The sequence below is a fragment of the Heliangelus exortis genome, chromosome 14 (genome assembly GCF_036169615.1).
Source record: "Heliangelus exortis chromosome 14, bHelExo1.hap1, whole genome shotgun sequence".
NCBI classification, from domain to species: Eukaryota; Metazoa; Chordata; class Aves; order Apodiformes; family Trochilidae; genus Heliangelus; species Heliangelus exortis.
In genome coordinates, this window is record NC_092435.1 from 14575853 (window position 1) to 14603754 (window position 27902).

Below are 27902 nucleotides of genomic sequence, written 5' to 3' on the forward strand. Positions count from 1 at the left end.
CTGCTTTGGGATGGGGAAATCTAAGAGGTTACTGCCCTTATCTCTTTGCCTGCCTCCACCCTATCATTGACAGCAGTTTGAATTAATACCTCCTACCACCCTGCACACCTCACCCTCCCTCTTGATCATCTCCTGGGGTAAATTGTAACCCAGGTGTAAGCTGGGTGAAGTTTGGGGGATTTTCAATGATACTGTAATCTCATTTTTGTAATATTCATAGATAACTCAGAACTGAATGGTTTCTGTTATTCCATTTGATGCATTATTATTGAGGAATCTGGGCTACAATGCACAATGAAGCCACAGCAATTAAGAACAAATCTTTGCACCCCTTTAGGCACTCACTCTGCAGATTTTTAGAGTAGCAAGATGAGTAAGGTGACAGACTGACCCCCTGGCAGGGGCCTGGCCCCACATAGGGAAAATTTCTATTCTTAAAGGTGGATAGAATAACCAAAGCTCAACAGAAGTATGTAAATGTGTAGCAGCTAGGCTAAAACAAAGCAGAAATTGCATAATACTCCCCACGTATTTAATTTAACCACTAAATAAGCAAATAAAATATTAAATAAAAACTTAAGAACAGAAGAGGCAATGATATCATCACAGCCCAGTAAGAAGGCATTTTGCCCAGAGTAGAAACCAGTATCTCCCCTTCCCATTATCCTAACATTATAAATTCTTTTATAATTTATAATCACAAATATAACTTCACCAACATTCACATCATTCTCAATCAAAGGCCTTTTCCTCTCCCAAAGTTACCTCTTTCAAGAGTGAAAGATACAGCACATTCACATTGCAAAGTCAAACCAGTTTATAGGAACACAGTGACAACTCCATCCCCATGCAATGCTCTCAGTCTTACAGCAGCACAAAGAGCCATTCTGGCAACCTGACTCCTTCCTTCCCCCATTTCTAAAACCCACAATTTATGGGAGAAGCAAAACCACCCACAGCCCCTTCCCCAGGTCAGCTTTCTGACCACCTTTGGAGAAAATTCACTCAGCTGCCTGGTGTAGCAGGGAGCTCCCTCCTTTCAGTTTTTGTGCTCACAGGACACAGAGGGGGCTACACCTGGTGCAACATCCCTACAGCTGGAGCAGAGACACACCAAGAGCAAACACCAGGAAAATATGGAGTAAAACACACACACAGAACCAACATCCTTCAGTTTTCCTCTGGCTGTCATCTTTTCCTCACTCCCTCCTCACAGCTGGGGCGATGCCCCCCGGAGAAACTCACCTGAAGACACACAGAAATACAGCCAAGAATTTGTCTCCACAAGCAGAGCATGAACTCCAGTTCTGGAGCCTACACCTCCAGTACTACACCCACCTTGCTCCAGCCAGGCTACCTGTATTAAAGGAACCACCTTTATCAGCTACTCCCCTCCCACCACCCCCCTCCAGAGAGGTCATTTGTGCTGGTGCCTTGCACATGCTCCCCCCCTTATTGCTTGCCTGCACCTGGGCACAGATACCCACTGCTTTGGGGCCATTACAAGTCAAGTTCAATAGACCCACATTTGGGAAAATAGGAGAGGAATTATTCCTACTGGGGGTTTTTTTGTTTGGGTTTGGTGCAGTTTTGGGTTGGTTTTTTTTTAATTGTTTAAAAGGAAAGAAAAGCTGAAATTGTGCAGCTAAAAATTACTCCTAAAAATGCTGAATATTTTATAGCAGGAAAGGGTCAGAAAAAATGGCTTTAAGTGAGTGGCAATCAAAGGAACACCAACAAACAAGTAGCCCAGATTTCAGGAGCAGAGACTGAAAACTCTTATGACACAGAAGGGTGGGAAGCCCACCAAAATCAACAGAAATCTTTCCACTCACAAGCACAGTCTTGACTTAGGCCTTTGGAAACTGGGCTCCCACCCAGCCAGCTGCCCACAGCCCATCCTCTGCACTGGCTCCTACCAAGTATTTGAATAATATCTATTAAATCTACTTCAAAAACAAGCTGGCAGTACAGGTGCTGGTTCTAATTGCTGAGCTTTCCTTTACTAAAATCAGTCCTTAGCACTGACCACAATAAATGAGCTAGGCTTTTATCTAAAATTCATACTTAAAATAACTATGAATCTTCCTAATGTGTCATTTGACATTTGTTACTACTTGGCTGCAGTCTGGCTTTGAATATTTTATGAAATATTTATGGCAGAAGGGGGTATGGGATTCATAAGAGCAAGACACATACAATATGCTGAAGATTAGTGACAATTACCACAAGGGTAAAATTAGTATAATCAACCATCACTTTCTTATGAAAAAACCAGAGTTAATTAGTGGCAGGTGGGTATATCTTCCATTTTAAAACTGGGACTGATTTGCATATTTTTCTTCACTTTTGTAGGATTAAAAAGTTCTTTTTAAATGGGAACTTTGGCTAATTAGCTTCTGGTAAACAGAGAAATTCTACGTTTTCTGAAAAGAAACATTTTGTAAATTCCCTTTTCATTGCCAATAATTCAATAAAAGGAGAGAATAATAATGATGTGCATCGTGCATCCAGCTAATGTGCAACAGATTGTGAGCAGGTAAGAGTGGAATTTAGGAATAGGAAAAGAAATTAAGTTTGCTTTCCTGTCCTTACTGGAATGCAGATTGAATTCAAAATCTGTAATTAAGAACTCTTGCAAAAGTTCCATGATTAAAAAAGCAGTATTTATACCTTGGTCCTTTATAATTGTCCCCAGTGAATGTGAGAGATCCCATTTTAGAGCAAGAAACACTGAGCTGGAGGACACCAGTTTGTGCTGCTTGTTGTGTCTCCAAAGTGAGCTGTGGCTGGGCCTTTTCAGTGTATTCTGTATTAGCTCTTGGCATGGAAAATCCCACCCTGTCCCAGCTGAGCACCATAAAAAGACTTTGTTCAATGGCTGCACATTGCTCAGGTTCAGCAGCTTGAGCTCTGCAAGGTGAACTCCAGAAACTTTTGGTTTGTAGGGAAGAAATGATTAAGCAATCATTTGGTGAAATTTCAGACTGCATGGAAATTCACCTGCTTTTACTTGTGCAAGGCTTGAGGCAGCACACACCCTTGGAAGAGATTTTTGCTTCTAGATTTATATACACTGCTAGTGCAGAGGCAGAGAAAATAAGTCAGAATCTGCTCTCATGTGCATTGCTGCACCACCTCATATATTTAATGAAGAGCTGGAGTTTGCTTTGCATAGCAAATCTGTACTTACAACCACGGAACAAAACTTTTTAAGGGATGGCTGGGGCTAAAGGACCACTACATTCATGATCTTGTTCAGAAAACCTTTCTTTTCAGAAGAATTTGGATGGGACTCCCTAAAATGGCTTTGTTTTTAGCTTGTGCCCCTTCTAACTGGACTAAAGAAAGCAGCACAGTGACAAAAAAGCCCCAGCATTTAGTTGCATCTCACCTAATTAATAAATGAAAGCACAGGGCATGCTGTTAGCTTGACCCAGGACTAGTACTACCATGGAAATTTACACTGCAGTTTTCCTTGCTATTCACTTTTCCCTGCCAGATTAGCACCTGTAGGACCACATTTATTTCTTTTTTTCCACTATGAGATTCAAAGCTATATAATAGCAAGTTTCCCTTGCCCACCCAAACAGTATTTCTCATGACTAATGCTTGTAGCTCCATCATTTTGTTCTCCTGAAATCTCCAGGGGTTAGGTGCTTCAAAGTCTAATGGGATTATGGCATAAAACCAGCAATGGATTCTGCATAATAACACCCTACCTTAAGGCATTTTGTTGTTTTTATCTAGGAGCAGACATAAACAGCTCTCTCTTGAGGAAATAAAAAAGTATATATATATTTAAGCAAATTATACAATTCCTTTGGAGACTCAGCTCTTCTCCAAGCACATGCAGATGATTCCATTAGCATTTAAAAGAATGTAAAGAAGGAAAAAATTCTGAGCCTGGTTCTTAGGCTGTTGTAAATATCCTGGCTGGAGAAATGTTAACGTTTTTAAGTATTACCTCCATCTGCTTCAATCCTGTTAAATTTAGGTGTGCTATTTATAAATATGAACATGGTTGAGTGAGTTTATGTTTTGCTGGTTGTTCAGGCACTATCCATTTTCTTCCAGAAAGCACAGCTGTCATTGCTTTCATTAGCAAATGGTACTTTTTAACTTACATTTTGAATTAAAATATTGATTTTCCCCCCTCCCAGCACTGCTGTTTGGTATAGTTAATTGTTAAGTGACTCAACAAGTTTAAACCCTTGGAAATGGGGTTTGTAATGGAAGTGCTGGCACACTTAACTCCACGTTCATGAACTGAGCTGCTGCACTAAATGGATTGAGCCACACTGACCTCCCACAGAACTAAAGGCCCAAATGCCTCAAATTACACTGCTTGGATTCAAAATAAATTTTATGAAATTCAAATGAGCCAGTGGAATGAATAACTACAGCTGAGATGCTGGAAATGTCTCACAAATCAATCATCCCAGGTGTGAACAGAATTTACAGGTTGGTTTCCTACATATTTTATTTTTGTGAGTTTCTTTGAAGCTGAAAACTCTTTTTATTTGTAACATTCTTGCCCTTTCTAAATTTGCACTCATTGCCTGTAATCCCTTTATTCCATTATATGTTCCAGCCCTACCTCCCCTGATATGCCTTTCACCAGTGTATTGTGCTGAGGCTCATCTGGATCCACGTTGTGCTTTTAGTTTTGTCTCTAATTATCTCCTGGAGTCTCCCTGAGTCTTGCTTAACCAGAATTTAGGGCAGACCTACCCCATGGAAGTGAAGTTAAAGTGGGTTTTGAGTTACTTTTTGTCATGCCTACATCTGTCCTACATTACCCCAAGAGCTTGTAGCTCACACAGAATCATTAAGTTTGGAAAAGACCTTGAAGATCAAGTCCAACATAAAAGTGTTTGCCTGAGCAGATTAAATGATTGCCACAATGTCAGGCATAATCTCACCCTAAAATAATCACTTTATGTGCCTGTTCCCCAGGAAGAGCCCATACCTTATGGTCAGGGTAATATTTTAGTGTTACTAGTGGAACAATATTCCCTTTAATAAGCACAATAACTGAATGAACTTTGGTGGAATATACAGAGACATCATACAGGCTTGCTGAGGTCTTGTCTTAGGTATAAAAAAAAAAAATTAAAACCATGAAGCCTCAGAGGCATTCTGGCTTCATTAAAACTCATATATTAGAACAAATAAATGTGGCTTTTTGGATTATACCCAACTGAAATATCACATCAGCCTGTGGTTTCCTTTTGAATGATTAAATATTGTACCAAAATTATTTCAGTACTGCTATTTAGGGGGCAAACATGAGAAAACCAGACAAAATATATGTATTGGTAGATGAAGGGACTTCTGCTTTTCATTGCTGCAGAGCACTCCTAAAATCTTGCTGGCAGGACAAGCAGAGGAAGACAAGTTACAGGGAGGGAGAAGGGGTTTTGCAGACACACTTCTGGGCTGTCCACCACAGCTGGATTGGGGCTGACCTGGAGCAGGACACAAATCCAACACATCCAACCTCCCCTCTGGTCCTCTGATTGTGGTTCCAGCAGCCCCACACCCACCTGTGGATCAAGACAGGCTGGTTTGTCCTGAGCCCAAAGTCCCAGATGGAACAGGAGTGTGGTTATCACAAAAGCTGCCTAGAAATCCTCACCCTCCCCTGCTCACCCCTCAAGGCCTGTGCTGGAAGTGAGAGGGTTAAGTACAACTATTTGCAGCTTTATTTTGCTTTTCAAAACCTAGATTTCAGAGATGCTCATTAAAAGATGTATTCAGCCAGTGTCCTTGAGACAGTTAATGAGATATGCTAATTCAAAATAAATAGGTCTGGTATGAATTCTTGATAAGAAAACATCTGCTTGGATCTGTTGCTTCCCTTTCAAGGGTGGTATCTGGGTCTGAAGGCAGTAAGATATGATGAGCAGCATGCAACAGTTTAAAAGAAATGATTGTTTTTCAAGTCAGCCCTGGAAGAAATTTTTTCCATCTGATTTCTTTTGGATTTAGAAAGGGAGAGAAGCAGTCCTGGGGCCAGGAAGCCACTAAATGAATTTAAAAAGGAACCTAATCGGCCATCAAAGCCATCAGGGAGAACAGCAGTACTAAGGCACTGCATTTTTCCTAAGCACCTTTAGGATATCTGGCAAACAGAATGGATTTTGCCTGCTACTCAGCACTAGGAGGAACTGAAAGTAAGCAGCACCCACTTGTCCACCTCTTTTATTACTGGGGACTTTTTATTTTATATTTTACTCAGGCACAGCAATGTGCTGTCACATTTTCACACTGGCATCCTTACACAAGGATGCACCACTACAAGTAGTGGTTTGGATAACTCCTTGAAGAAGTGACAGAGAAGCAAAAGGTGGCAGGAGGTATCCCACTGCTCCTTGGTAACTGGTTACCTCTCCTCTGAGAAGTACAAATTGCCATCTCCAAGATGATCACCTTCTGTCCAACACCACAGAAGCAAAAAGCCCTGGTCCAAGCAGTTGGCCCCTGGCTCTCTGTTACAAAAATGCTTCTGTTTGATTGCTGAGGTTTTTGAGCTTTAAAGTCACAAAGTGGTGTAGTACAGGCTATAACATTTTCTTCAAGTTTAGAGAGGTTAAATATTAAGAGTATGGAAAATGGCCTTTCAAAAATTTCAGATCCAGCCCTTTGAATTTTCTGATCTAAGTTTCCACACCACATTCTAAGATGGGCTTTCAGTTGTACAGAACACTCTCAGGCAGTGTCAAAATCTACAAGGAATTTAAATCCTTGTACTTAATACCACGAAATTAGGACTTTAATACTTTCCACCACACCATTCCTTTCCAGTTGCACCATTGCAGCCAGGAATGGCCTGAGCTCTGTCTCTGAGGTCATGCCAGAAAAGGAGACACTATCTGAAAAGTGAGATTGTCCTTCCTGGTGTGCTGGGATCAAGATCTGGCTGGGAGATCCTTTTGTGTTTTGACATAAAACCTCACTGGCTGCAATGGCTTTAGGGCAGTGGCAAAAAAAAAAAGTCAATGCACTCCACCAGCAGGTCTGACCCTTTAGATATACCCTTGTAGTTATAAATAAGGATTTTCTAAAATATGGATATAAATATAGATATAAATTGATATAAAACAAATTATAAAAATTATTAATAATAAATACTTCACAGTATATTTAAAGAGAAATAGATATAGATAATAGATTAAATATATGTACATATAATAGATATAGATAGCAGAGATATAGATAGAAATAAGGATATTCTAAAAAATATCCTTTAGATATTCCATCTCTAAAATACTGAGACCTCTAAGAAGGACCCAACAAGGTATTTGGAAAACCAAATGGTTCTGATGCCTGAGTGCCATTTTTTCTTGTCATCAGAGCATGCTTGCACAGGTTCCTATCCCTCAATTTCATGTCTAAGAATAGTAGTTCATTCCAAATTTCAGTTTCTCTCTGGTAAAATCTAACTAATCAAGAAGCTAAAACAGATCATTTGACATAAAATATCTGTTCTTTGTTCAGGTGCAGTAATTTTTTTTTTCTTGCACAAAGATTTTTATTATATAATCATACTAACATAATTCACTACTATTATTGTCAGACACATCATCTTTGCTTATATTTTTCTCCCATTTTCCCAAGCTGCTTTGTTAGGTTCTGTTGACACGTGCAGTCAGCATCCTGCTGAGTCACTTACCAACTGAATCAGATACATTTATAGCCCAGAATTTTATGTCTGCACTGAGAGCTTGCAGCTCCCTGGAGCCTAAGCTTCAGATTGACTTTACTCATGTCTTTAACATGGAATTTGACCCCTGAGTTTGTTTGTGACAATAAACTGAGAATTTTATAACAGAGAGTGTCCACTGATGTATACTTGGTTAGCTGTAATTATGAAAGATGATTGTTCCTTTTCAGTTATTGCTCACTGCTACAGATGGCTGCTGGACTTCATGAATAAATGATCTATACCAAGCCAGCAAGTTCTGTTACCTTCAACATGTGTAAAGACCAACACACAGTATATTGAAGTTAAGTAGAAATGGTCCCAAATATTCTATACAATTAAAAATTATCAATCTGTAATGCTGATTCCAAACTCTTACCCATGCATTGTGTAAAATGGGAATATCTAAAGATACTGCATTTGCAAGTGTCTAGAAGAAGGTTTGGAATCAGGGTCAGATTGCACTTTATTATTAACAGATCATAATAAAGCTGACATTAAGCCACTTGCTTTTTATTTCAAAAATGAGAGTCCTACCTCCAGCCACTAAAAATCAGTAAAACTTCAAAAGCTTCATTATATAAACCATTTATAGATGCACAGAGGCTTCATTCCTATGTCATCCAAGCTTGAACTTTACTGCATAAAGGGCACCAAAAGTCAACATACATTATGACTGCTGAGAAGTTCAGCAGGGAAGGAAAATCTAGACTGCATTACTCCTTATATTGCATAAATTAATTTCTGTGCCTTTAATAAGATGGGCTAACGGTCAAGTTTATTTATTTAGCAGCTAGTCTATTTTGTAAGCTGAAGATTCACTTTGAGGGCAATCCCTCTTGTGATTCCCTTTATTACAGCTCCATTCAAAGCTTCCAGTTGCACTTGCAGCAGTGTTGCTAATGAAGCACACCACAAAATCCTTGCTCTTCTCTTGTTTAATCACCTTGATGAGCATGTCACTCACTCCTGTAAAACAACTCAGGAGTCCCTGTGCCCGTGCTGGGAGGCTCCTCAGGAGACAAGGTGGGGATAAAGGGAAGGGAAGCAGTGCTGGGAAGGGCTGAGGCTCTCCCCACCCTACTCTTGGGTCTTTAGCTTTGGTTATTATGCTCTGGAAATATTAATGGTGTTCCCTGCTGGGAAGCTCAGCAGAGGTGGGAGCTCAATCCTCATGATGCTCCCAGGGAGGGATTTGGAAATCAGGGTGGGTTCCTCTGCACAGTGAAGATGCTGAACTCGAGAGCCAACTCAGACCTTTCCACATTATTTCTAAGTGACTGAGCTGGAATCACCAGCACTTACAGACACCTGCAACTTATGCATGTTTGGCAAACAGTGCTAGTGCCTGTGATGTCAGAATAAACTGACTTATTTATGTACATTTTATGGATTTTTGTGATGAATCTTGGGGATAGGATTTTTCCTTTTAGCCATAATCTGTCAATCAGGGAACTGGTGCCTTTCCACAGACAGAAATAATGCACTAACACTGCCTGACTCCAATATAATAAAATTTAAATTACCCTCTGGTCTGCTGTATGAATTGTACTAACTGATCCTAAATACACTCAAAAGGCAAAACAATAAAATTCAGAGAAGGATAAATCACTCAGGTGCTTCTGTGTTTTATAAAGCAAAGATCGGGTTAAGGTCTGAAGTTTACTTATCAAATGCTTATAAATGCTAAGACAGTTTTTTGAGAAAATCAGGATAATATTCTAAGAAGAAATTCCTCTCTGGCATTTCACTTGGCAGCTCTAACCACAGCCTGGGTAGAAATCAATTTGAAGTAACTACGAATTGCAATTTAATTTGGGGGCATGCACAGCTTAATTGAGAAAATGCACTGAAAGTTGACAAGGCAGAGTCACATCTAGTAACTTAAGTTCCCTGTGGCAAGGCTGTGATAATCCAGGGCTCAAACTGTAGCACCTTTGTCTCAGTAATTAAGTGTACAGTGCCAGCAAAGCCTAATTTCATTCACACGGGAAGCTCCTGCAATAAAAACCTGCATGAGACTTTATACTGAGATATACATGGGAATTAATTTCTGCACTGGTCCAAGAGAGATTCTGCAGGTTTCTGAAAAACTTTCATATCAAAAAGAAGGTGCCTAATTCAGGACATCAGTATTATTCTTGTCCAATCACCTGTATCCTTTCCATTCTGATAATTTTAATTACTCTGAAATTAGTCCCCAGTTGTTTAGTTTAAATGTATCTATTTAAGTGGAGAAACTGAAGATTTGTGTATTTGTGGAAGTTTTATTACAGTTTATCTGCATGTAACTATGTTGGGGGTCATTCTGGGATTGTTTTCCTACAGAGATTCATATTAAAATGCATTTCTCAGCTCACATGAAAGAGCAGCTATCACTTCATTATAGAGCCTCTCAGCTCTCCTTTTCCCCACGGGTGTCTCTGCCTTTCCCTCTCCCCACCATGGTCAGACATTCAATCCTGAATCCTGGTTCTAGCAAACAGACCATTTCATGTAAAACTTAAAAATCCATCATTATGGCTGTTTTTTTCCAAGTGAAAATCACCTGAGAGTTCACTAAATAATGTCCCTGAGTTGTTAAAAAACTAAACCAACCCCTAATTTGACTGAGGTTGTTTGAAATGTGTTTAAAAATCATCAGGACTTGTTTTAGTCTTGGACAGATCTCCAATAAACTCTTGGGAGATTGGTAATGCTGTGGGACAACCTACAGTAAGACTTCATTACTACTTGAAGGAAAGACTAATAGACATGTCAGTGTTTGTTTACATCCCTGGGTCCTATTAAATTGGTTTTGTAAGGGGAAAAAAGAAAAAGTTCATAAATAAGGTCCAAAGACAAACTCTCTGCAATGGGCAAGGTGCCACAATGTGTCAGACACTGTCCTTGAAGGCTCTCCAGCTCAACCAAGATTTCTCCTCAAACACACTCATGCTCTTTACTACACCAAATCACTCCACTAAGGAGCAAAGTAATTAACAAACTTCTGGTGTTTTAAGGGAGTGTCTTGATTCCTATCCACCTCTCCCACACGGTGTGAACCTCAGGGTTAAAGGAAAATTGCAAAAAGTTGGCAGGACCTTGCTGTGTTGGCATCATTACTACAGGGTTTTTTCTCAAATGTTGAGTTAACAGACCACAATAAAAAAAAAAAATCAAAAAAAAAAAATCAAAAAAAGGATCACTGCTTGAACACTGCCAGATGGAATATGGAGACAGCTCATGAGATCTTGCCAAAATAAAATATGTGTGCATGTGTGTGTGTGCACAAACCCTTTATAAAATTAAGCAATCTCTTGAAATTTCTCCACTAGAGAAGCTTCAAATCAAACCTACTTTCATTTGCCAGCACCAAGCAAAAGTTATCACCATGTAGATTTATAAACACATTCGTTTCATCCAGCTGCTTTTACCCAGTTTCTTACAAGCCTAATGCACTTTTCTGCTCCTGAATTACAGAGAAATGATCCCAGATATGAGAGATCTTCATACTTGTAACTGCCTGATAAGGACACAGGTATCCACCAGCATCAAACTTTGCACTGATACCAATTCCCTGTTCTTTGCAGTTGGTCAGAGAGTCACATGGCATTATTTCTGGTTTTAATTCTGTGAAGAAAACCTTTTAGAATAGCAGAACGTGGAACAAAAAGGACCTCATTCTCACACAAATAAATATTAATTCATAAAAGACTAAGCTACTCATTACACAAATATTAATGAGCAGGCAATCAAACACTCCAGGTCCTCCTTTTCTGGGAAAAAACCTGTGCCTCACCTAAGAGTAATCTGCATAATTCCAGTAACTTATAGGAAGCTACAGTCATTTGCACAGGCTAAGAGGATCTGAACCTTTGCTTCCCATGTCTCTGTTGTATTCCCCCTTTGTCATGGCCTTTTTACCTTGCATAAATATGCGTTAATTAACTTTAATTAAGATAATTGCATGATAGCTATTCTACTCACACTTGCAGTGGTATTAAAAAGACTCAGCTCCTTTACAATTTTGCTAATGATGCTAGGTCACATAAAGAGCAAAGTAATATTGCCAGTAATAGTGATACCAAAATCTTTTTTTTTTTTTTTTTTTTTAATATTTAGAAATTTGGTCATATCCAAGCTGAATGAAGGTCAAAGTCGTAATTTTTTTCAAAAAATGAGATATAGCTAAGTATAGACCTGATTCAATAGTGAAGCAAAACACACAGTGCACAATACAACCAGTAACAGCAGCTAATGACAAAAATTCCAATAATTGTGGAAGAATTTTTCCATTTGATTGCATTTTGACTGGCACCAGTAATCCATCAACAGCCTCATGGAGTCATAGATGTGTAAATAAACTATTTTCAGAGTATAAACGTGAGAGGAGAATTCAGTGTGAAGGGACCTACAACAAACCATCTACACCAACTACCAACATACAGATGGTAAGAGAAACCCTTGGCTGCCAAAATGTTTGCTCTGAACAGGCAGGGTGGGCAGGAGGCAGTGCTAAGCCATCTTTGGACTCTGCTCTCTGGAGCTGCTGGAAATCAGGTTGGGCTTTGTTACAGAGAGCTGCCTTGGGTCTGATCTAATCTGCTTTTGCTCCAGAAAACCATCCCACAGCTTTTGCCACGTCAACTGAAGTAAGCAGGAAAGTGTTCAGAGCTGGCTGTGTTGGCTCAGGATTACCTTTAGCAAGAAAATCCCTGGCTTTGGGCTTAGAGCAGTTTTGGAGGTAGCAAGAACCATTCACCTGCAACCAGTACTTGCAATCTGCTTGTAACGTGCAGACCTCCCAGTGATGCCCATCCCTGCTGCACATCCTCCAGGGGTGATCCTGGGGCACAGGGGGCCCTGCCCTGTGCTGCAGCTCTGCTCAGGGCTCACTCAGTTCATTTCCCCCTTAAGCTCTCAGGTATGGATTAGCCAGAACTAGGGCTGGTTCTGTGAAACACAGCTTCAGCCAAACCAGCAGTGAATTAATCACTGCAGCAAGATAATGTTGCTTGGCACAACTGAATTAGAGCATTGCATGCTTGTGCCATAGTTAAAGCCTGTCAGCAATTTCATTTTTAAGTCCTATTTTTAGATGTTTTTAACTTACAAAAATAATAAACACATTTACAGAGTAGGCTTAATCTGTATAATATATTATTCCAGCTGGGAAATGTAATGATACACGTCCTGTGCCTCTGTGATGGTGCAAGGAGTTTCTTCATCTACATAAAAAACCTGCTGACCTGTGTTTCTTTATATTTTTCTATCATTTACTGTTATTCTCAAATGCATTGGAATGAAGTTGCAATTTACTGCTAAACTTTCAGAGTGCCCTGGTAGTATTAATGTAGAATAATATTATATACATGGACTCCATAAAGATGAAAATTAGAGTACATTATTGTCAATGATGTAGGTGATATTAAACTGGTGATTATTGATGAAGACTTTCCCCTTGTTTTCACAGCTGAGATAGATAACATGGCAACCAGAAGCATCATTGAGAAAAGTGTTATTTGTGCCACTATAAGGATCTAATTCCTCTTCACAAAAATGCAATGTAAATCCAGACAATATTAAGAACCCCACTTTTTCCTTTCTTGACATAATAATTTTTACCACAAATTATATATTCTGTGATAAATTTCATCCATGCAAATCCAAAATAACTTAATGGATCTCAGTCAACTGCTGCTGATTCACCCTGGGCTTAGGGAGAGCCCTGTCTGACCTCTGTCTTGAAGGTGTTTCAAGTATTGTTCATGTGATGGGTGAGTGCCAATTCCCAACTTGGACACAATTCATCTGTGTTTGATACTGTTCTCTAAACAAAGTCTTGCTTTTAAAAGTGGCAATTACAGGTAATTGCATCCCTAATAGTGATATGTAGCTCAGTTATAAAGCTCTTCCCTGAGAACTGGGCACAGAATTACGTGGAATAGTTTACTTTTTATTTATTTGCTAACATATTTGTTCATTTCTTTATTTTGAGCTTTCTGCACCTGTCTAAACTGCCTAGATAATGGCCTGTTCTAATGCAGCACTGATGGGACTGTTTATAAATGGTTACTTAATCATGGAATGTCCCAAAGATCATTATAAATGTAAGAAACCGGGGTAATTAGATTAAATGTTGAATACCAAATTTATGCTTGATAATATCCAAATATGCAAAATCCACTCAAAACCTGTTTTCCATAAAGCAACTTCAGCATATTTTTAGGCAAATATATGTTAGTGATGCAACTTCCAAGCCCAGGTCAGCTTCTCAGATGAGTTTCATTAAAGTCTCTGCAAAGAGGAGACTTTTCAACAACGAAGAGCAGAAGGATAGTGGTGGGAAAATGCAGCAGCATCAGTTGTGCTAAGCATCTATTCCAAAGCTCTTTCTATTTAATACCCTTACTTTTTTACCATACAAACAAGTGTAAGTTCATCTCACCAGTTTATTCCTTGGATTTCTGTAACCATGTTTGGCAGGGAAAGTTTTGTACATCTTCTGTGTCTGGTTTCCTCAGAGCTGTTTCTCTTGGTTACAGTTTGTAACTGGATGGCCTGCAGAAGATGAACAACAGGAGAAAACACCTGCTCAATATCAACAAAGCCTGAAGCAAAATCATCCTCTACATTTCCTCACTGCCCTCCCACTCCCATTGGACACTTGATGCTGCCTGTTTCCCACAGGCCCAGTGAGGTTTTGTGGAAAATCTGAGGAACCTGCTCACAAAACCAAGTTCTGGGTACTGTGATGAGCTCCCTCTATACCTCCTTACCAAACTGCTTTTTTAGTGTCTCCCTTGGGATAGTTTTTTACCATTTTCAAGACTGCCAGCACCCCATGCTGGAAGCACACAGTTTCCCATACCAATGAAGAGGTTGTATTGCTCAAACACCAATTGAGGAAAAACCAGTCAAGCAGTTGCACCATCAAATGACACTGCAAGAGTCAAGGATTCATGTGGCAAGGACCACCAGGGCAGGAGCAAACTCTTTGTACATACTTTTGGCTATTTTAAACTGAGGACCCTGTAGGAAACCATCTTCACCACCACCACCAGGAGTCACCAAGGCAAGTATCTAAATCCTGGGCCATGGGGATGGGCAGTCAGGCTCTGTGCACCAGCCCCAGGAGAAGTTCTGGACTCAGACTCCTGCTCCCCCCACATCCAGTGCCAGAGGAGTGGCTGCAGGGGCCTGGCAGAGCCCAGCAGCAGCTCACAGAGAGCAGTCAGGCTGCCATCACCAGACCTGAGTTTTGTCCCAGCCTGGAGGCTTTAAAAGAACTCACTGGTTTTTTGGGAGTTCAGCAGTTTCAGGCCTTCATGGTCTGTTTTTTCTTGGGTGGCAAAATCCACCTAAACAGTTGCATAATTTTGAAAGCTTCTTTAAGTAAACTGCTACATCTCTTTGCCTAGGCAGGAAAAATGTCACTTTAAGGACAGCTGGATATGGAGACAACATCCATGTTACTGTCACTGAATATCAGCACTGAATATCAGCACAGCTGCAGGAAACAATTCCAGCCTCATGCTGGCAAGAGGGATTGCCCTGGAGTTTTGTGGAGGATGAAAGAACCATGTGAGTATATTTTAAGTAGGGAAAGGATGAGCAGGCACTGACTGTGTTAGCAGCCCAGGACATTTTCAGGATTTTTTTCTACCCATATAATTAATGAAGACTCTGATTCACAGTGTTTTCAGATTTTCATCCAAGCAGCAAGTGCCTTGCAGTATGGAGCAGTGAGAAGCAGACAGGCAAATACCCTACTAGGAAAAGTGCAACTTTTCTGTGCTGAAGAAACTTCACTTCCCATATCTTATAAATTATTTTCTTACTTTATTCATACCCAGCGATAGAATTAATTTTTATACAACACAACTAAAAAGCTATCCTCACTCTGAAAATGGCTTTTAAATATGTATATTTAAATATATATAAGCCATATCATATATATAGAAAAGTTAAATATATGTGTGTAAGGTATATCATATATATGCTTACATATAATACTGATTAAAAAAATCCCCTTTGAAACCATTTCTTGTTTTTTGTCAGTTACCCCTTGGTAATCAATTCTGTTATTTAATTACCTGCAGGGAAGAACTCCCTCTCCTTGTAAAAACTGTTGCCTTACATTTTCATTTTGAACTTTATTTCTTCAAGGAGAGATCTCCTAAAATCCCTCCTTTATCAAAACCAAATAATTCATTACTCACAATTCACTTCCTCATCCTGCTGATAATTTTGTAGGCTGGTGTTAGATCCTTACTGCAGCCATCAGTTTTCCAACTCAGAAAGCTTTAGTCCAGTTAGTGCTTTCTACAAACAGCTGCCATTTCATTTTTATGGTTATTGCTGCCTTTTCTAGGTCTCCTGCAGCCTTGTGAAGACAGAGTAAGCAGAATTATCTATACTATGCATATTTACCACTGATTGATCCAGCAGTATAATGATACATGCTGTTTTATTCCCTTTGTCTCAGAAATAGCAATCAAATTATTCCACATTAGGAAAGAATTACAGTGATATCACAGAATTTCTTTGTTTTGTCCATTTTGTTCCTCAGTGGCTATAGGTTTGGCTGTCAAATTCACCAGCTGGTGAGGTGGACATGAAGCCCCAATGAGAATGTCAGAAAATCATTTATGTCACTGCTGTGCAGTAGAAGAAAACCCTTGTGGTTTCCACAGCTTTGAGCCCATGTAATCTGCTACTGGCCCAGTGTGGAAAACAATCCTCACAAAAAAATCCCTTCAGGGACCAAAAGGAACTCTTTGGCTTATCAAAAAATGCCTGCAGGGTTGCAGTCTGTGTTGCTTGTGCCTAGCTTGGGGGAAGACAATATTCATCAGTTTTCAGTACTGCCAATATGGCATTTTCCATCACCATATAAACTATTTGTAAATCTAAAAGAAATTGATCCATAGGTTTTTTTCCATGGCTTGAACAAAAAGTAACTCTAAGCATTGGGACAGACCTATCAACAAGGAGCAATGCTACATGTCTGGTGGGACCATGAGGCCACTGGAGCCACCTACCTGGATTCAGCTACTGAACTGGCTGGTTCTGTTCTTACTGGAGTTGTCTGCTGGTGGAAAAAAATGAGACAAAAAGAGATATACACACAGATGCATACATAGATACAGATATATTAATGATAATTTTCAAAACCATCTAATGGATCAGGATCAGCACCTGGCAGGTGAGGAGGAGCTCATTACCAGGATCTGGGTGCTCAGAGCTCTCCATCCCCTGCCTGGCCTACAGCCAGGACCCAGACTGCTGCCTGGGTAAGGTTTGCAGAATATTAATGGATTTCATAGTCCACACTGTCCTGGATTCATAATTTCTCAAGGAGCAGGCAGACACAGTTATTTCTCATTCAGCCACTCCTTTCCCAACATCCCACAACGTTCTCCCCAGGCACAGGGGGGTGGCATTCAGCAGGGCAAGCCAAGGGCAGTGCTGCTGCAGCCCTGGTGGGTCCCAGCACAAGCTGCCTGCTCCAGCTCTTGGCAGGCAGTGTCAGCAACAGGGGCCCTGAATTATCTCAGACAGATGCTGATGGAGTTGAAGGAACTTTGGGCTGCCCAGTGAGATGAGATGGATGTGGCTGGGCCATGTGCTGTGTGGCAGCAGTGTCCCAGCATCACCCAAACTCCTGCTGGCACAGGACCCGTCACCAGGCAAATGGCTGAAGTGACAGTGAGAAGCAGCCTGATAAATGGGTTGCTGCTTGTTCCACTTTTTGAAGGAAATGCAGGATAAACACAGCATCCCTTCTGTTTGCAATAAACAGTGTCATCTTCACAGAAGACACCAAGATAGGAGCAGTGGTGTCCCAGGAGGAGCCACCACAAGGATGGGGGTGACCTGAATCCCTGGAGACACCAGAGAAAGGTCCTGGGTGGTGTCTGGGGCTGCTTGTACCTACCTGGCTGTGCAGGCAGAGCACAAGCTGCGATTTTCTTAGCAGTAACAAATCAAGGTAAAAATAGATATGTTCAAATCAATATATTCATATACACTTCATTAATTCATGCATAAAAACAGCACAGCATGTTAATACAGATTGACAGTGTCAAGGCAAAACCCCCTACTTCCCTACTCTCCTTTCTGAAGGGAAAATGTCAGAAATGCTCCTTTCAGTTCCCAGTTTTAGCTACAGACCTGTACAGATTTCAGATGGCTGCATCCTAAAACCTCAAGAAAATATTCCTCGTACTTGTTTGTCATGCTTGAGCCTAATGTGGTTTGAATGAGAGGAGATATTAAACCTGCCAACTAACATATTTATTGTAATAGAAAAGTAATATTAAAGATAGATATTACAGGGAGATAACATATGATGGCCATTACAAAGAGAGAATTACAGAGGAGGGATATTAAACCTGGTATAAAATGGGAGGGAGGAATGGTATATACAAGGCAGGGATCTTTTGTTAACCCCACAGCAAATGTAGCTCTATTCTGCTCTACCTCGGAGCAGTAATAGCAACACAGGGACCCGGGTTCTTCACTAGAGTTTCATAGTTCATTAATAATATCACAAGACTAGGAAAAGATTCTTTTTCCCAGTGTGAGAGGAAATTAGCTCCCCTGCTGCACTCCAGCACAGTGCCTCTCGGATGCATCATTTAACATTTACTTCTCCTTACCTCTCACACCTCCAGGGTAACCAAGTAAATGTGGGTCTGGCAGATTTTCACACCACCTCACAAGAGGGAGATAATCATGATTAAATTCCTCACTCTCCCAGCACTTTTTTAACACTTTCTCTAATAATAATTGGGTCATCTGAGAATTGGATCGTTCCCCCCTCTTGTTTCTAGTAACCAGCATTACTCTCTCTCTTTTTTTTTTTTCTTCCCCCAGAGTTAATCCCCTGGAGATGGAAAAGGTTTTCAGTTGTGGTTTTCTCTTCCATGTAAGATTTGAACAATGACTGGTGAGTTAGCTTTGACAGGTGTTAAAATATCTTAGAGCAGCCTGAACATTCGTATTGATTAACTAGTACATGGACAGCAGGTTTTAGAACTGATTGTTTTTCACAAAGTGTTTCAGAAAGGAAGTGGGGAAAATGTGCTACATTATCCATTTCTTTCTAATCCATTTTCATGTACTATACTCCATGTTCATCTAGCTTAACTACTAAGCTGTCAAAGACCAAAAACTAGTGAAGAATGTAGTTGTGTGCTCATTCAGAAGATTGAATCTTGCTGTTTATTGCAGCTTCTTATTCACAATATAACTAGGCAGAAATAACAGCTTATGTAAAACTTAATAAATTCCTGGGACAGTCCTAGCTGATTGATGAATATTTTTCTACCAGCCCATTTGGCAGAAATGCCTTTTCAAAATAGAGAACATTCAAATTTGCAACTATAAATGTCCTTTTGCCTCATCACTATGGTTTTATAGTAAATACAAGCCAAAAAGATCCAGCTTTTAATCCAAAACTAGATTCGCTGTGCTTCATGCCTAAAACTTTTGACAGTTTTCAGTGAAACTGTTCAGTGTACAAAGGATGCAAGAGGAGGCCCCTTTAGGAGACAAAGCTGAAAATAATTCATTACAAATGCTTCAACCCTGCATTAAATTCACAGCTGATCAAGGGCCTGATCCTGCTACTGGAGGATGCATCGTGCTTTATAAGGTGAAATTTAACAGTGCTGATGTAAATGCTGGTTTTGAGCATTAAAGAGTGAACATAAAATGTTTCAGTGTAGATACAGTCCATTGCTAGCCTCTCAGTCTGAATTCAGATGTACAGATAAAAATCTAAGACATTTAAGTCCGTCAAGGCTGTAACAGTAATACATTTCTCTAAAAGATCAAGATTCTAGAATTTCAAAGCCATTCATACACATGTTCAAGAGCACCAAAGCCCCTCCCTTCAAGAAATGCCACCTACTCATTTCTAAGAAAATAAATCTCCTCTTCTCTTCTATGCCAGCACTCCCCTGGGATGTACCAGCCAGTTCCTCCCTGAACTGTTAATACCAAACGTGTGTGTGTGCTGCATGGCATAGAAAAGGAGAATGGTCACCAGACAAGACATCTGGTGAGGGGTTTCTTACTTCTGGGATTCTGTCTGAGTCCCAGGTGTCCAGCAGCCAGGCAGGGGCTGCTCCCAAATACTCTGAAGGCAATGAAAAGCTGTGGTCCTGACTAGGTGGTGGAAATTACTTTCCTTTTCTCTGAGAGAACTGACCTGTTCCCTGCTGCACAAAACCCCGTTCCCATAAGCAGAGATGAAGGTGTTTCCTTCCATGCAAAAACAGAACAGAAACAGTGTATTTCCTGACTTTCAGCTAACTCTTAGTACAGCTTGGAACAGCTCTTCTCTTACCTTCATGACATCCAACACTTTCTCCTATTTTTATTTTCCTTTACTGCCACTAATGAGTTTCTATTATACTTTGAGTACCTCTTCTAACTCAGATTAGAAGTTTACACTGTCAAGTCATGGGTGTAATTAACTGAACAGTTCTCAAATTTAATTCCATTTTTAACTCAGGTAAAATGACAAGTAAGAAGAAGCTTCTCTGAGTCCCTGTTTCAGACCCCTTAAACTTTATTTTGATTACTCAGACTTCCCTCTTTTTTCAGAGCTGATGGAAACCAAACTGCTGTGCACTTACACAAACTTTGCAGTCTCCATTAATGAATGCATGAATATATGAGAGTTACCATAAGGGTATTGCAATAAAACAATGGTGGGGTGGTTTTTTTCTTTCTTTTAAATTTCGTGCATTAAATCATTAAATAATGAGCTATCTACTTTTTATTACTGCACAAGAATCAGGAACTTTTAAGACACAAGGGAGACATCAGTAAGGACTCCTGGCTAGACTTGCATGTGAAACTGAGGAGGAAAATCCTGGTCCTATTTATGCTACTTTAAGCCTTGAGAAATATCAATTAATTCAATCCTGTGCTTCTAGATTTACATTGCCACAGGAAACTTGTTTTCCCTTATGAGCTAACACTGGACCTAGCATGAACTTTCTGCCTGAGCTTCAGAGTTCTATTAAACAAAAATTTATACCAAAGCTTTGAAAAAAAAAAAAAACAACTGGATTACAAGATAACTCAGTGGGTGTTTGCATTACACTAAAATTTATTTTATTTACTTGTATTTTTAAAAACAGACTTCACTTTGGAAGACACTTGCTCTTCCTGTTTGTGATGCATAATAGAGTCATGTCAAGGAAAAGGATGAGAGAATGCCAGAATAAGTTCTTTGGTTTCATTTCCTCATATATTCAGTACATGTAGTTTTCCAGATAAGCACTAAATGGATGTAAATGCTTTTCAGAAATCCATCACTTATTTTAGTTGAAGTTATGATGCTCTTAGCACATTTGGTGGTAATTTTGTTAATACTTAAGCTTTACTGCATTACTCTGCAGCTCTTTTGTCAAATCTGAGGAATGAGGAGCCATTTGCACAATTTCATCTAGAATTTTCAAAAATTGAATATAAATACTTTAAAATACACAGAAACAACACAAGTAATGAAAATAAATATGTAAGTAAATAAAGAAAAAAAAATCTGAGCCTACTCAGAGTGTAGGAAGATCCTTGTTTAACCTCCACCTGCAAATATATAACCATACAAGTTGTCCTGGCCTCTGCACAGGGCAGCAGGAAGGCTGCAGCCCCAGCTGTGGGGAGAAGGGGACTGGCTGACCCAAATTTTAGGGCAATCAGCTCTTCTAGAACACTTTAAGAAGCCTTTGGGCTGTCTACTTCTGTCAGGAGCATCAGGAGCTCTCTCTTTGGACTGTCATACAAATTCCCCAAGGTTCCCTTTGGCAGTGGGGCCCTTGACCCATGTTTCAGGGTCCCCTCTCCCATGGCTTGGGGCCCTTGACCCATGTTTCAGGGTCCCCTCTCCCATGGCTTGAAAATTTAAAGCAGAGCCCATGAGGACATTTTCTCTGTTATGAGAACAAGAGATGCTCAAGTAGAAAAGTAATTCCTACCTTTCTGAGCATATCTGGCCAGCTATTTGACTACAGAAACATTTTAATCTTAATAATGGACAGTTAGATTGATGACATTTATTTCTAACTTTAAAAAAAAAACAGTGTTCTCTCTTCCAAATGATTCTCTGAGATGGTCTACATTTGTGCATTGCAATATTAGCAAAATGACTGATAGTTTTAATTGACTGAATTGAAAAGCACAAACACTTTCCCTGAGTGCTAATGATCCTGGCATTTGGAACTGGTGGTGAATGGCTGCAGGTTCTCAGCCCTGGCCAGCACAACAGTGGCTGCAGCTCCTACTTGCAGATTTGGGAGACACTGAAGGTTTCTCATTTTCCCAACTGGGTGCACTTATGACAGTCATGATAAATAACTTCCCATTGCTGGACATTTACTTGGCTGGAAAAGGAGCTGAGAAATAGGTCTGGGGTACTCACATGAATAGGGAAAAGTGTGGTGTGCACCCAGGGGGCAGGGGCTGTGCGAGAGAAACAGATTATAAATTTACTAAAAAACTTCCAGCAGGCAATTTGAAGGTGTGATTACAAATAGGATAAGATTCTGGAAGTCTCTACAGTATTCTTTGTATCTTAAGAAAGAACTTATTTTAATAGAAAAGTCTGAAAACGTTTATCTCTGCATTATTTTCTTGTGTATCTGTTTGTCCCAAGACAGATTTGTCTCCAGTCAGATCACAGTTACCTTTGGCTTGCAGATGACAACCCCTTGCTTTACAACATTACAAGTCAAGATTGCCTGATCTTAAGGAGAAGAAAAACTTTTTTTGTCTTTTTTATTAACTTTTTTTTATTTCAGGCCCACGATACCACTTTTAATTATTTATTTTTAAATTTTCACTCCCATTCTTTCATACTTGATCCTAGGATAATCAGCCTGTTTATCTCTGATAGCTCCAACAAATCACTTGCACTGGAGAGAAGCTGTCCCAGGCCCTTGACTCCTGTTCCCTAACAGATACTATCATCTTGTAACTGGGCATTATCAGAAAGCCAGTTTTCACTCGACTGTCTTGATATTTCACCATTAGAAAAAAAAAAAAAAAAGACAGCTTATTACCCATAGCTGGGGCTTTCCTCTCCCTGCACTATTTTCTTGATGTTCATTCTGTATTTCTATACGTTCCTCCTGAGCATTGAACTGGAAAATAAAACTGGAGCTATTATTCCTCTCTATAAAAATAAAAATCTCACATGCTGAGCACTCATCCAGCCTTCAGAACTCTGGTTGGGCACAAGAAAACAGCTCAATTATCTATTGGACACGGGCACTAATGAGGCCCGATGCATTCTAAGTTAATTGGAAGGAAAAGCCCAAGGTTTTAATGATTGCAGTCTTCATATAGCTAATAACAAGGGTAGCAGCAGAATTAGTTGGTGCTACTCTTTCTATGCTTCCCATTTTGCCCATTCTGGCACATAAATTCTTCCTTATTGACACTTGGGGCTGACTGCCCTGCTAATGAATGGGATTTCTTTAACTTAGATGTTTATGAAAATGTCACTGTATGTGAGATGTGGTCCCCAAAATGACTCTCCTTCTGAGCCAAATTGGTCAGTATGAGAGAACTTTAAACAAAAGGACTGGTAGGCAACTGAATTGGCTGTGGTGCTTCAAATTGTCCTGCTCACACAGAGCTCCTAGAATAATTGGTGCTATGTCCTCTTTGATTTTTCTGGTAACTCTTGGAGCAGTGCAATTTGTAGTGATATGAACACTAACTGCCCTAACCACTGAGTCAGAAAGGCAGCCCCTGGAGAAGGACTCTGAGAGTGACAAGCCTGGAGGAAAACTCTGACATTTCTAGTTTGTGTTTCCACAAGCAGGTAAGCAAATGAGTGAAAATTGGGCTGTGTCACCAAGTGTAGATGTCTCATTAACAAGCCCTGGGGAAATATTTTCTAGGACCATCAGCAAGTGTGCTGCATGTGGCAAGCAAGCTGCCATTCTGGTGAACTGATGGTTTTCATGCATAGTCAGGAGGATCCCTCCTTTCTGCACTGCCAAGCTGTGCTTTAAGATCTTCAGAAGCATCATCAGCAGCTATTCTGCTCCAGAGAAAAATGCCTGTTTCTTCACTGAGGTTCAGTGGCTGTTGTTTATGAGGAAGAAGAGTGCTACTAACCAATGCAGATTCTAACATCTGGGAATTCAGATATAAACTTTTATAACTTAACCTGGAAGAAAGAAAGGAAAAACCTTAAAAAAAAAAGCAAGCCAAACGAATGAACCTGTCATTCTTTGCAAACTGTTCGAATTCTGCGGAAGCTGAAACATCAGCAACTGAAAAGTAACTATAAATATAAATGCAAACAGGTAAGCAAAACTAGTTAAAGGTGTGACAGGGCCACACCATCCCATGCCTGGGGAAGGAGATGGAATCAGGGAAATTCTTCATGCTCAGGAGTGGACATGACCCAGTGGCACTGGGGACAAACACCATAACTATGCTCACTCCATCTTCCTCTCCTGGAGCAGAGGACAAGTTCAGGCTCTGGAACTCAAGACTTCTGCCACTGTGAAGCAGGCAGGGGCAGTGAAAAACTGATTTTCCACAGACTGAGTATAGGGGTGGTTTAAGTGACCATGGTATAACCAAGCTGTAAAATTTGGGTAGGTGGGTAAGTGCAGAGGAAGAAGATCTGGGGTCTGGCTGGCTCCCAAGTTATACATGCAATGAGTTGTCAGCCCAAAGCAGTGCTCTGAGGCAAAAGCAGGGAAGAACACTCCCTCATCCTGTAATTCCTCTTGTGTCAACCTCCACTTATTCCTGTTCAGTTAGACCTGAACCAGAGCATTTAAAAGGAAGGGTCCATTCAGTGTCTATGTAGAACCATGTCCAAAAAAAGAACATTTTTTTCCTGAAATATGTGTTGGTGCAGCAAGATGACAGATGCTTTTGTCTCGCCAGCTTTGTCATTGCTCTGCCCTTTCCATATGTGAAATGCACCCCCTGCAACTTCCCTCTCTGATGGGTATTCACACCCAGCTTAAGGCACCCACTTTAGCTGGCTAATTTAAGAGCCTAGGTTCAACTCGTTGGGTACTAACAATAAGTTGTAATTAAATGACATTTTCTATGCTATATTAAACTCTTTCAGTCAAAAAATACCTCATTGAAAAATCAGAAAGTCCCCAGGGCTATCATTATCCATCTGCTTTCCTAGCAACTTCAGGCAACTGCAAGGAAATTTAAACTAAATATATATAGGATGCCTTTGTCTCTCCTGTCATTCATGACATCTACCAGACTATCTTTGTGTTGCCTTCTTGGAGAAGAGTATCACAGGCATGAGTTAGCAACCAAGTATCCCCAGACACCAGTAAAGGCAGCAGCTCCTGCTTCCCCAGGTGGCCTTTGGCTATTCACATGTTAACAGTGAGCAGCTCTTTGGTGTCCTACAGATGCACAATGGAGAGAAGATGGTTACCACTTTAAATAAAAAAATAGTTGCCAGGTGATGCACAATTAAAACTAAAGAAAGAGACATTAATCAGTTCTGGAAAGCCTAAGAGATCAAAGGCAGGAGGTTCAGTTTTTGGGGAGGCCAATAGGAAGAGCAGGGATTTTCAGCACGGAGATAGATTTTCACATGACCACTCCATCTTTTTTTTTTAATTAAAAGCTGTGGAGAGCTTGAGTTAGAGCAGCTTGTTCCATGCACACAGGAATGCAGGAAGCACCCCAGTACTGCTCAGGAAGAAGCTGGGAGGTTGGGGAAGGAACAAGTTAAAAGGCTTTAGGGTGTTTAACAGCAGGTTAAGGTATCCAAATAGCCAGAGTGTCTCTGCCTCAACTCCATAAGGCTGGCTACCTAAAGCTGGGCAGTGGCAATATCCCCCCCCAGGAGCAGCCCAAAGCTCATTCAGAGCAAAGAAACCATCACCCTGGGAGTGGAGCAGGAGCAAACTCAAAGGACTGAAGCAACCAGAACTGGGTCACTGACATCTGAGCACAAAACTGCTAAGCCTGAAAATGTTTCCAATAGTTCAGTGCCGAGCACAGCAGAGTCCAGGTGTTTAAATTCAATTCTTTAAACAATGAAGATGACAGCAGCTACAATGGCCCAAAGTTTCTTTCAACACTAGGCACATACACGTTTCAAAAAAAGTCTTCAAAGAAAAAAAAAAAGAAAGAAACTGTGCCTCATTTCCTATTATGCTTTAGGGTTACACATACTCACTCACCTCCCAGCATCTGCTGCTTCTCAGAGCTGCATTGTAGCAGGCTCAGGGCAGGGGGTGGTCATTAATCTTTGCTTTTTGGTTACTTAGATCTTATTCCAACTTAAGCCAATACAGATAATTTGTTTCACAAATACATCAGTATATCAGAATTAAGACTTGAATAGCACTCGCTTGACATAATTTTACTGAAAGTTTTACCATTGAGCTGCAAACACAACTGGGAATGTAAGTTATAAATAGGTATTTAAATGTTCCTATCAGCTGAGGTTAATCAAAAATCATGAAAGATAAGATGTTACCTTTTGGCTCAGGATGTAAAAGCCTTCCAGTTATTTAAAAGATAATTACATTTTCACTTCTCTTCCCCACCTCTTTGCTGTATGCACCTCCAAGGGGTGTGCAGTGACACCAGAGCTTGCAGCAGCTGCTGAACTTTCCTCACACAACCTTCTCTGCTTAATTGCAGCCTATAAAAGCATTGGAGTTGCTGCCACCTATAGACAAGTGTTAAAGGCAAACACACATTTGTTCCTGGGAAAGTGGGAGTGCAAACTGACATGAAGCATCTTTAATATTCCCAGAGAAATGTATTGCTTAGCACACCCTCCTGCATGTGAAGCTCTGTGCTAATGAGCCACATGAAATGCTTATGTCAGAGCCAGAACCTGCTGATGGATCCAACACCTCACCCACTGCTCCTTGTGTTGTCAGAGCTAGTGGGAAATAAACCCCAAATTTCAGTAATGTATTGGTTACTATGCTCAGCAGGTTTGATCTGTAAAGAAAAGAAATTACTGTGTTTTAGCTCTCTCAAATAAGCAAATGTGGATTAAACTTAGATTTAAGCACACCTGAATCTTGTTGTCTAAGGACTTTGCAGGACAATGAAACATTTTTTGATTGACTCACAGTAGCTGTGCATAGATTATAAAAAACTATATTACAATCCCAGGGAAAGAAAATCAGCTAGTGTTGTACATTAACACAATTCTGTCCTTTCTCACTTGCATATTATACCTCTGTCATCTAAACAAGTGCAGAATGCAGCCATTTACAAGATGAAATAAAAGTAATTCTCAGTATTATTGCAAGACAGCACTAGAATAAATTTCACTGTAATTTCCACTGCTGGTATTTCTTTAATGCAAAAAGTGATGAAGGAGTGCTTACTTTATATAAATCATTGCAGGACTATCTGCAATCACTAAATCTAACTTTTTAAAAAGTTTTTCAACCTTTTATTTTCCTTTTCAATACTTATTAGGGAGCCAGAAGTTCAAAATTCTCAGTGATTACTGATCTTGATTCCTGCCTCCTCTCAGATGCTGAGCATATAATAGTCTAGCCAGGTTCTTAGGATCTGAGGCCACTGTAACCTATGTAAAAAATAAAATCTGAAATATCTGAAGTAGGGCACCCAAAATTCAAAACTTCACAAACCAGCGACCATGTTTTAAAAAAGGTCCTCCAGCTTTTGCCCTAGAACAAAGAACTGGCAGACTGTGACACATTTGTTGAGATAAGAATACACCTCTCCCAGGTAAGAGTTATTTTCTGAGATCTGAAGAATAGATCTTAAAAATATTAATAATATTTGTAACAGATTAAAAGATAACTTTCAACATGCTGCAGGCAAAATTTCTTTGTCTCAAATTTAAAGTTTCACAGAATCACAGCCTTCCAAGCCCTCTGAAGGACACTGAAAAGGAAATGAAATCATGTGTTTCATCTTCCAGTCCTTCTGAAGTGGAGATGTGCTTGGCTAGGAATAGCTTTGCTTCCCCCCTGCTGGAAACCTTCCTGGCCTGTGCCTTATTCTGGAAGAGCAAAGCAAGACCATGCTGACACCATCGTCCTAAAGAGCTCATCTGGTGGCTAAAATAATTGTAAAACCATAATGCAAAGGGTAAAAGGAGTCCCCTGATCAGTCAGAAGAGCTCTGTTCCCTCTCCAGGTTAAACATAATCTCCATGGACTTCAACCCACACCAAATCCCATATGCC